A 12323-nucleotide genomic window follows, 5' to 3' on the forward strand; every position below is an offset into this window, starting at 1 on the left:
ATGATATAATTCTTACTGGCAATGATTTGGATGAGATTTCTGCTCTCAAGTGCTTCTTGAATGATTAGTTCAAAATCAAAGACTTGGGTGTTCTGAATTATTTTTTAGGTATTGAGGTTAGGGCTGTTCATTCGGATCGGATATCCGAAATCCGAACCGATCCATTCAAATTTGAATTTTGGATTTCGGATTGGATCGGATTTGGGATTATGTTTATTAAAATTTTGGATTTCGGATCGGATTTTGGATTGGTATATTTTAATCCAATCCAATCCGAATTCCGAAATTATTAGGACATGTATAAATACTACACTTTAATTTACATCAACCTCCAAATTATTACCTTTACAATTGCTAGATTTAGCTATATTGGCACCATAGTACTCTCATAATTGCATAAACATGAATTTTTCTTAATGTATTGCCTCTTTTACAAAGAAAATATACATATTATTTTAACTTTGAGGCAAAATATTACGATCCGATATCCGATCCGATCCAAACTTTAAAATCCGATCCGATCCGATATAATTCGGATCGAATTCGGATTGCATTTTCTAGAATCCGAAATCCGAAATTCGAATCCGAAATATGCTAAATCCGATCCGATCCGATCCGTGCACAACCCTAATTGAGGTGACCTATTCCAGTTATGGGTTATTGCTTCATCAGAAGAAGTTTATTAGGGATCTTCTGAAGGTTCATAACTGTTCAGATGTGTCTTCTGTTACTTCTCCCCTTGACGTGAATGTCAAACTAACAGTTGATTCTGGGTATCTTCTTCCATCACCTGAGTCTTATCGCAGCTTAGTGGGCAAGTTAAATTTTTTAACATATACTCGACCTGATTTGTGTTTTGCCGTGCAGCATTTAAGTCAATTTCTCCAAGCCCCTCGTGCTCCTCATATGCAGGCTGTTCTTCACCTTCTCCGCTACCTCAAAGGCACTTCTGATGTTGGTGTTTTCTTCAGCAACTCACCTTCTACTTCTGTGGCTGCCTATTATGAAAGTGATTGGGCCGCTTGCCCTGACACTAGGCGGTCTGTCACTGGCTTTTGCATCTTTCTGGGTGATTGCCTCATTGGGTGGAAAGCTAAAAGACAACCTATTATTTCTCTCTCTTCGACTGAGGCTTGTCACACCTCCTTTTTACCTACACCCCCGGGAGGGTACAAGGAAGTTTTTCCAATTAAAGAACAATCGAAACGGGATTTATTTCAATTAAAATTCAGAGACGCCACTTGGGATAGTTTAATGGTGTCCCAAGTCACCGGTTCAAATCCCGAATCGAGGAAAAGATTGACTCTATATTACAATCCGCGAACCAGAAATCCGGGTAAGGAATTCTGTTAACTCGGAAGAAGGTGTTAGGCATTCCCGAGTTCCATGGTTCTAGCACGGTCGCTCAACTGTTATTATTGGCCTAATTATCTGATTTTAGAACACTTTCAAACCTATGTGCATTTTTACTTTAAACCGCTTTTAACCATTTTTAAGAAGATTTCAGCGTTATAAAAAACACGTCTTTGGATCAGCCCACATGAAATGCACCTGCGATCCACGACATATTTTATTTAACGTTGTTAAGATTCGGATTTGGGTCACATAAATGTGCACCCGAGTTTAGGAAGGTAATATTATTAAAATACATGCCTAAAGCAACTACGCTTTTTAACTTCGCGAGGGCCATGAAATTTTGCTAAATGGCACGCCTCGAATTCTAAGGTTGAGTTAAAAATTAATTAAAACGAGGGCCACACAAATGTCATTTTTGTTCGGCATGGCGCACCTCAATTAAATTCCTACCCTAATTAGTTAATTCTCTCCCACCTATCAAATTGCGCCAACTATTTTAATTTGTAGCCTTAATTACTCATTAATTGAATAACCATTTGCAAAAATAACTAGCCTTACACTAAGGTAGAGACATTTACGAGAATAACCACCTTTCACATTCTTGAGCCTTAGGCTTGAGATGTAAAATTCCAGCAATTAAATGACTTTTATCATAGCACTACAACACCCAGATTTTATTATATTGACTAGCCTAAACCACCTAAAGCAAACTCGCATAATTAATAAACCAAACAATATTTAACATTCAAACGCAAGTAATTTACCTTAAATAAATATACTACTAGTGTAAATGAAGAAAGAAAATAAAGTTGATATTAAACCCAATGCATAATATGATCAAAACTCAACCCGTTCATTTTCCAATTACCCGAATTCCTGTCTCATTCGGAAGTAATCCCAACAACCCAACTAATGCCCATTCTTTTATATTTCTTCAATTAACGGACTGATGGTTTAATTAACACAAGGCTTTCCAGTTTAGGCCCAAACATGAGCTCAACAGCCTACCGTATTTTAATTACTAATGAGTCCAGATACTATCTAAATTCTGGGCCCAAAGGGAGTCCAGTATCATGTTACCAATGCCAGCCCAATTCAATGACACAGTGTAATGGCCACGCATGGATTCAAGGTTGAATCCCTGCAGCAACACGATCAACTCATAGGTTTTCAAATTTGATTTTAAACGTACAATTACACCAACAACCCTTTGAACATATTTAAAAACATAAAAAAATATTGTATAAACATAGATACCACTAAGCTAGAACACCCCTGAAATTAATAAACCAAATTCCATTTTAAGTAACTACACATCCATTATGCATAGTAGATCCAAGTATATTACGGCAAACTAAGAAGCTCTTACTTAATACATGTTTAATGGAAGGTAAATTCAGATCAAACTCACTAAACTACTGCAGAGATGACTTGGAATGAATATCATGCAATCCACAGCCATGAAACACATTCACAATAGATCTGTTCACATATTAAGAATTGAAACACCACTGAAACAACTAACTATATAATCACACCTCCCCTTTATAGCATGGATTCTATACTAATCACATTTATAACTTAAATTTGAACATACTCCTTTCAACAATATAAATATAGAAGCTGGCCTACATACTGATCACCAAATGTACTAATTATCCAATCTCATAGACACCTACGACTTTCAAACATTGCCAAACGTTTAACATGACCTTTCATGCACCTTTGATGCTCTACAATGAACTACCAAGCTAATAATACTACAACAGTCCATACTCAGAACAAACAGAAAGAAATATGATAAGATTAAGCTAAGCTAAACAGTTTCGAAAGTGCAGAAACATTGAATAACAAACTGCATTAGTACAAATTTCTATTTAAGGGAACCAAACTTCATATTCATCCATTCTCATACATTGGGAGGTGAGATGAATACCTGGAAATGAAAGTAAAGAGGGGTAAGGTGCAGCAGTGGCAACAACAGGACTTAGCAGTAAAAATAAATCAAAGGAAACCAGTTTTTTAGCCAAATTCAGCCCAGTAGAAGGATCAAATGATACTTAGTAATCAAAATACAGTCAGAACTTGAACCAAACACTTGAAAACCAACAAATTCAAATCATTTTAACCTATGATTATTCAGGAATTGTTTCATAAATGAAAAGCCTCAAAATCTCAGAAATTTTAATGGAACAGTAAAATCTATTTTTTTCCCAGTATTTCTCAGAATATGTTCTCCTCCCAGTCCTCTTTTATAAAGTATCTATGAACTCCTTAAATAGGCAATGGGAATGCCCTTTAATTCACAAGATGGCCTTTCAACATTAAAAAATTAATTCCACTCAACCCCTATTGAATTAAATTTTCCAGTAGTGAAATCTAAACCCTACCACTATAGAAGCTTCTTAATTAGGTGAATACTTTAAACTTATACTAATCAATTCTTATCAACATAATTAAACAAGAAGTAATTGAACTGATCCCAATTACTCTGACTAAGTGATTAAACGAGATACAATTTCACAGTCTTAAAATAAGCTGATATCCTAATTATACGAAACAAATCCACAAAACCAATCTTAAAGAAACAACAGTGAACAGAAATAATTTATACCAAAGAACTGATCGAATTTCAATTAAAATTGACCAGAAAAAGAAAAAGAGACGAGGAAGACGAATATCAGAATAATACTAATAAAATATAAATACAGAAAAAAAAGATAGAAACTCACCGGTCAATAGTAATTGAAAGAAACTTTCGAATCTTCATTTTTAAACCAAATTTGAACTTTAACTGTGTGTTCTTATCAAGAACACACAGCTAAAGTCAAAATTAGCTTAAAGCATCAATAAAACTTGACTTTGCAGTTTTAGGTTTAAAACTTAGATTTAATATTCGACAAGTTCTGTTTTGATTCGAGGGTAATGGATTGTGGATTAGGGAAGAGGGGAGTGAGGTGGATTCAGGGTGTTAATTTGGGAGGGGTTGGAGGCGCCGTCGCCACCGGAAGGCTAGGGTGAATGGTGGCGGCTGCTAGGGTTCATAGCTTAAAATCAATATTCGAACCGTTCTAAGGGTGTTCGAAGGAAACTAACTACGGATTATGAAAGAGGAGATCAAGGGGGTTCTGGGGTGTATTTTCGGGGCGATTTGGGGCCGCCACCGCCACCGGAAGGTGGCGAGGAATGATGGCGGCTGGTCTCTAGGGTTTGGGTGAGGAAGATGAACGATGAGATGGGGGGTTATGAGGGGGTGGGGTCTGTTTGGACATACTATGGGGAGATGTTAAATCTAGGCTGTTCGATCAAACGAGATCAACGACTTGGATTATTTGATTAATTTGAACGGTGTCATTTATTAGGATTAGAGGCTGGATCGGGTTTAGGAGGAAACGGTTTAGGGTTGGGTTAAACGGGTAATGGGTTAAGTCCTGGCCGTTGGATGTGGGGAATGGACGGTTGATATTGGTTGACACTGAAACGACGTCGTTTGAGTCGTCTTTGAGGTTTGAATTGAATGGACCAGGTATGGCATGGGTTTTGGGATGGTTTTGGTTGGGTATTAGGTGTATTTGATTTGGTCCTGGGGATTAAATTGAATTGGCTCAAGAATTATTTTCCCTTTCTATTTATTTCCAAACTATTTTGTTCTCAAAATTAATTTAAATCTTAAATTGATCCCTAAACAAAATTATTCCACCAAATTAACTTAATTATCTCTAGATAATAATTAAACCAATTAATTAAGTACCAAATCAAAGGAAAAACTATTAAAATTCAAGACTAAAATAAAAAAACAAGAATAAACTATTTTTGTGATTTTTTTCATTTTTATAAAATACCTAATTATTAATTAATTAAAAAATGTCAAATTAAATCCTAAATGCAATTACAATATATTTTTGTATTTTTCATTACTAAATAAAATAAACATGCACAGACAATATTCACACAGTAACAGAAAATGCCACTAAAATCCACAAAAATCGCAAATAATGGAAAAATTATTTTGTTTTGAAATTTTTGGGAGTAATTCGCATAGGACAAAAATCACGTGCTCATAGCTGCCCCTCTTTGCCCGGAAACACGAAGAGTTTTCGTGCAAAGATAAAGTGAGTGAATACGAGCGATTTTTGCCCGTTTGAATACTCCGTGGGAAGCATTTTTTTTGAAAGATTTGACCGAACCTCTGCTTCAAAGGCTATAAAGGAATCAGGTCAATGTAGTTCGAAAAGTTTTGGTAGCTGGGACTACCATGAAGCTGTGATTTCACTGTCGTTGCTGCTGCTGCTACTGCTTACTGACCTCCTTATTACACCATGACAAAATAAAGAAGCTAGACTAAGCTATAATCTATGCTTTACAAAGATTTATTTTCAAACTTGGTCTTGTGACTGTTGTTGCTTCGTTGACTTGTATTTTCCAGGTGAAATCACTTTGTTTCCCATTTGAATTGTAATCTGAGATGTTTTCCGTTTTCTCCAGGTGGATGCCTGACTGCTGAACTTGAATTGTATTCCCTTGCTCTCCAGGTGGGCGTCTTATTATTGAACTTGAATTGTATTCCCTTGCTCTCCAGGTGGGCGCCTGATTGCTGAACTTGAATTGTATTCCCTTGCTCTCCAGGTGAGCAACTGACTGCTGATCTTGAATTGTATTCCCTTTCTCTCCAGGTGGGTGCCTGACTGCTAATCCTTAACGTATTCCCTTGCTCTCCAGGTGGGCGCCTGACTGCTGAACTTGAATGTATTCCCTTGCTCTCCAGGTGGGCGTCTGATTGCTGAACTTGAATTGTATTCCTTTGCTCTCTAGGTGGGCGTCTGACTGCTGAACATTGAATGTATTCCCTTGCTCTCCAGGTGGGTGCCTGATTGCTGAACTTGAATGTATTCCTTTTCTCTCCAGGTGGGTGCCTGATTTCAACAAAATAGACAAAAACAAAGAAAAATTTCTACCCCAGTTTGGTAGCTGGGCACATATGTGAGTGTTAACTGAATCATGTTACCAAATATCAGTAAGAACTTGAAAGCTGAAACTTGAACTGTACTCCCTTGCTCTCCTGAAACTTGAATTGTTTTCCCTTGCTCTCCAGGTGGGCGCCTGATTGCTGAACTTGAACTGCTTCTCCCTGTTCTCCAAGCGGTTCCCTGATTTCAACAAAAATAGACAAAACAAAGACAATTTTCTGCCCCAATTTGGTAGTTGGGTGCATATGTGAGTGTTAAACTGAATCATATTACCAAATATTACTAAGAATTTGAAAGTTAGGTCCCATTATCCAGGGGGGTCCTGACAACTCTTAACTACGACAATTTTAAAATCTAAGTTATATTTTCTAAATGTGTGACTTCCGCTAAATCTTGTTATCTAAGAGGGTCTTAAACTATTCTCCATTATCCAGGAGGGTCCTGAAAATCAAAAGTCAATTTTTATCCTAAGAGTGACATTTCTTTACGGTTGAATTATATTACCCTATAACAGAACTTACGCTAAATCTTGTTATTTAATGGAAATCTTAAAGCTAGGCCCCATTATTCAGGAGGATCCTAAAAACTGCTAATTGAATCCTATCTCCAACATGCGAACTTTAAAACCATCTTATATTCCTTGGGATACATTTATGCCAGATTTTACTACTCATGACTGTTTTGAATTTTAAACTAGGTCCCATTTTCTAGGAGGGTCCTGAGAATTTACGGTCAAACCTGTCTGGTTCTTTGCCTTTCCTTACGGAGGGTTCTCCAAAATGAATGAAATTTTCTGTCCCTGTTTCAATCAAAGAAAATCTTGTCAGTTTAAAAATATGGTGGTTGGTTTGTGGCCTTGAATTTCGAGGGTGATTGCTCCTTCACTTCCCATGATCAATTTAATTCCCACTCGAAAACCTTGCTTGTTTATTGACTAATCACTTTCTCTGTCACCCTTATCATAGAAAATACCTCTGATCCGTTCAGACCCAATACCTTCTATCTGTTGCATTGCTCATGAACCGACATCTACCAAACCTTTGTGTTTCACATGATCGCCACGGAATATTGATTATTACCAACTTCAATGCGCACGTTGTTCTTTCCTGATTTATCACTGGCCTTGGTCTTGAGGTCTATTGCTCTATCACTTGCCATGATAACTTTGATTTCTGCGTGGAAGATCTTGTTTGTCATTGGTTTACCACCTTTTTTGTCCCTTGTATTTCACATGGATCCCAACGCATGTTGATTGTTACCAACTCAGTGTGTATGTTGTTCTTCCTTGACTTAAACCACTGGCTCTGGCCTCGAGGTCTACTGCTCTCTCGCTTGCCATGATAACTTTGTTTTCTGCTTGGAAGACCTCGCTTGCCACTGGTTAACCACTTTTGTGAATCTTACCATAGAAGATACCTTTGATATGTTCACCTAACACCCTCCATTTGTTGTATTGTCCAGGGATTGATATGTACCAAAGCTTTGTATTTCACAAGGATCCCAAACCATGTTGATTGTTACCAGCTCAGTGCGCTTGTTGTTCTTTCCTGACTTATGACGGATGTGCTAGCTAAATCTATTTTGTGCACTTGGAAAGCTGGTGGCAAATTTTGAAGTCATTTCTCACTTGTTTTGACCAAATAGACTCAGAAAAAGGAAGTAAACACGACAAAAGAAACAGAGTAAAGGACAAGGGAAAGAGATGATTCCTAACAAGAAAACTACAAAGGAGAAAGCTAACATATTGGATACCAACTCTAACGACCATGACATGCATATGTGGCCTATTCTGTCAAGCAAGCCTGATGTTCAACTATTGTTGTACCCTATAAGCCGTGAAACTGGGCTTCAATGCTCCAATTATCCAATCTGATTTACAATTCAACTTGTAGTACCGAAAGGGTTTTCACCATCAAGCCTCTCTCATTTGATTCTTTCTCTCAACTTCCATCGCCTCAAGGTACCCGTGAAGGTTTTCACCAATAAGACTCTCTTATTTTTATTTCTCTCAACTCCCGTCGCCTTACGATGCCTGTGGGAGTTTTCACCGATAAGACTCTCTCATTTTCATTACTTTTCCTGCTTGGACCAGAGTGTTACCCTGATATGAATCACCTCTATTTGCTCGACTTGGCATCTCTTGAAGACTGATCGGAAGGTCTTTCTTTGGACCGTAATGTGGGCTTTTAGAAAGAAAGGGTATCAAAGGCTCAAAACAGTTCGACATGGGTTTAAAATTACAACTTTTGGAATCAGATTTCTTACAGCAAACACAACTTCTTCCCTAGTTTCTTTGCTTGGGGACTTTTGGATTTTTATTTTGATGGGACCGAACCGCGAGGCTACCTACGTATCCTTAAAAGGAATCAGGTCGAACGTAGTTCATGTCATAGAAATTACTTTGTTGTTGTGATTTTTCTTTCCTTTTTCTTCCTCTTTCTCTTCTTTTCTTTTCTTTCTTTTTCTCTTTTTGTTATTTTGTTGTTTTTCTTTTTCTCTTTCTTTTTCTTCCTTTTTTTTCTTTTCTTCTTCTTTTTTCTTTACTTATCTTTCACGCTTGCGTTTCTGATCTTTACTACTGATTCCGAAAGAGGGGTATGAAAGAAAATAAATAAGGCTTAAAGGGGTAACGAAGGATAAAGTGTTTAAATAGCAGAACAAAATGCCTTCGTCATTCCAATCTCCAAAACATGCTAAGTACAAACAACACAATTAAACAAACCAAGGAAAACATTCGTAACATCTTTTGATTGCGCCAGACTTGATAACCATATCCACACATTCGCCTTCTATATTTGTTACATACAAAGCACCATTGGACAACACTCTCACTCTCATTACCACGAATGGCCCCCTACAAATGTGGGGCAAACTTGTCGTTATCTTCACCCAATGCAGCATGATGCATTTCAATAGTGTATTTTTATGTTCTATATGCCCCAGTTTCACATGGTTTGGGCTTTAAATGATCTCAAAATGTCCAAATCTGTTCTTATTTCCCTCAAGTGTCCCTATCATCTTCAAAATTATTTCCTGACTAAACTGACTTTTAAAGATAAAGCTTAGAATTATGCGTGCATGTCATGTCACTAGAACCAGCATGAAAAGAACTGTAAGAGAAGAAGAGAACTAAACAAAAATGACTAGAAATAGCAGAAAATAGAGAATTGCATTAGACAGAAGGTGAAAGGGTTTGAACAACAAACAAAATAAACTAGGGTACAACCCTAAAACAAACCTAGATAACACTAAATGAGATACTACGACTAAAGGAACTAGACAAAATAAAAGGATAGAAGGGTTTGAATCACAAGACAATATCCGGATTACAACCCTGAAATAATCCGGACAACAGAAATGACAACAATCTAAACCACCAAAGCTCCTCTCTGCTTGACCAAGAAATGGAGCGTCTTTCCAATTATCAAGCACAGTATCTTAGCCACTGAATTCTGTATCAACAATACTAAGACCTTCACAAATCTCTATCACATTGTTATTAACAAATTGCTTTTGGGTTCCCTTTGCCTGTTCGTTCTTAGGATCAACCACTGATAGCGTTGAAAGTTTCGCAGCACGTGGACCTCCCAGGACCTCATAAGAATTCTCATATTCCTTTTCAAATCAAATCATACACACCATATGTGTCTCATCATGTGATGGACTTTAGCTATTGTCTACTATATCTGAACTCTGCATGAAAATGTCGCCTGCATCAATAAGCTTCTGAATCGCAATCTTCAGATTCCAACACTTCTCTATGTCATGCCCTGGGGCATCTAAGCAATATGTGCACTTTTGAGAAAAATCAAACTTATTTGGAAGAGGGTTTGGCATTTCTATCTGGGTCGGCTTCAACATGTCCAATTTCCTTAGCCTCTGGAACAGACTGGCATATGACTCTCCCAATGGAGTGAAGGTTTTCCTCTTCCATAACCTCTCATTCTTAAATGCTTGATTGGGCCAAAAACCTGATCTAGGGGGTTTTCGGAAGGCTCATGGGGGTAGATAGGCATTTTGTGGAGCTGGGTATTGGGAAAGTGATGTACGACTTTGGGAGTTCTGTGAAGAGAAGTGGCATTGGGGAGGATCATCTGGTGCACAAGGATATCCACGGGGATGATGTCGAGGCTGGAAGTGTTGATCGGGAAAGCCCATCGGATCATCTTTTCTGTTTCTCTTTCTTCCACCCAAGCTTATTGGGATGTTCTGAATGTCTTTCGAACAACTCATGATTTTGCCTGACTTGATTCCCTCGTCTACTAGCTCCCCCATTTTTAACATATCATTGAAAGGCTTTCCCAAGGCCGGGATCAAATGACTGAAGTAGGTGGGCCCCTGGGCTTTTAGGAAAAGTTCAACCATTTCTTCTTCACCAATCGGGGTATTAACTCGAGCAGCCTTCTCTCTCCATCTGAGCCCAAACTCTCTAAAGCTTTCCTTCGGCTTCTTTTCCATTTTAGATAGGGAGGAGTGGTTTGGGGTAACACTTGATTTGTATTGAAAATATCGAACAAAATCTTGAGCCATGTCACCCAATGTAGGCCACTTGCCAACATCTTGACGAGCATGTCAGTCCAAAGCTGCCCCAGTCAGGCTCTCACTGAAATACGCCATCATCAAGTCATCTTTCTCTCCAACACCACTCATTTCACTGCAATAAACCTTCAGGTGGGCTACCGGATCTCCACACCCATCATACAAGTTAAAATTTTGCCACTTTAAACTCTGCAGGCAGGCGAACGTCAGGGGACACAGACAGTTCTTTGTAAGTTATGCTACCCTGGTCTCCCATTCCTTGCTTGTTCTTTAAGGACTGTTCTATGCCTTTCAGCCTCCTGGATATCCCGTCTCACCCTTCTCTTCCTGTGAACTTTTCATTTTCAATATGAGGCTCATCCCGCGGTCCCTGCTTGTATAAGTTGGAACCTTATGGGCAACCTCTGAGGGGTAATATTGGGCATCATGAGCTTTGAGTGGATTTTCATTGTCAGGGATAGTGGATGTGTTAGGAGGGCACTTTTGGGAAAAGATAGTTGGAGGATGAGTGATGGAGCTATTAGGGTGGGTGGATTTGGAGAGTATGGAGGATCATCTAGCATTGTGTCCGGAGTTTGGGTAAGGGCAGCATCTAGGAAGCTAGGTGGTGGCGGGGGTGGTGCCTTCCCAGTCATCCAAGCCTGATACATGTCGGCCATGTGTTGTGTTAACATCTTTACCTCTTTAACCAACCCATTGTCTTGTTCAACCAACTATTTTCGGGCACCGGTATCAACCAACTCAGTTCTGTTGCTATCTGCCATTGCCTTTTGACTATATGTTGTAGAGGAGAGTTACCACTTTACAAACCAAAAACCAACCACCCTTCTGCTATGAATATAACAAAATGAAGTCATCACGTTAGCGTTAGGGAATTTAACATAAGATAATCTCACTTTATGTGCAATGCACCTAGCCACAGTTATCGGTTATAAAATGACTTCGAGAGTACAAAGGTCAGTTGGCATCATCCCAATTTATTCATTTCAACCTCTCTTTTCTTTGCTTTTCTAGCGCTTGCTTGCTCATTTTCCTTCCTCTTTTTCCCTCTAATTATTACTCTTTTCTTTCCTCTCATTTCTCACATCCCATGATTTCACCTCTTTTTTTCTTTTTCTCACTTTATTTTTTCTTTTAATAAATAAAAAAATAATTCGATCGAACCCTATGTAGGTTGCTTACGTATCATGACGTCGCATGAATCAGATCTTTGCGTAGTTCTGGAAGAACGGGAATAAAGTAAACAAACTAACATTCTCCTTTTTTCTTTTTTTTACCTCAATGACTACTCTAATGAGAAAAGAGAAATAAAACCAGCAAATCCTTTTTCTTTTTTCTTTTTAATTTTCTAAACTTAACGTTCTATGACCTATTCCAAACTCAAGCTTAATGGGCATGTTTTTTTTAATCCTTTTGAAACAAATACTCTATTAAGGAAATATCCTAGAAGAGAAAAATATT

Source organism: Nicotiana tabacum, chromosome 6 (genome assembly GCF_000715075.1).
Source record: "Nicotiana tabacum cultivar K326 chromosome 6, ASM71507v2, whole genome shotgun sequence".
NCBI lineage: Eukaryota > Viridiplantae > Streptophyta > Magnoliopsida > Solanales > Solanaceae > Nicotiana > Nicotiana tabacum.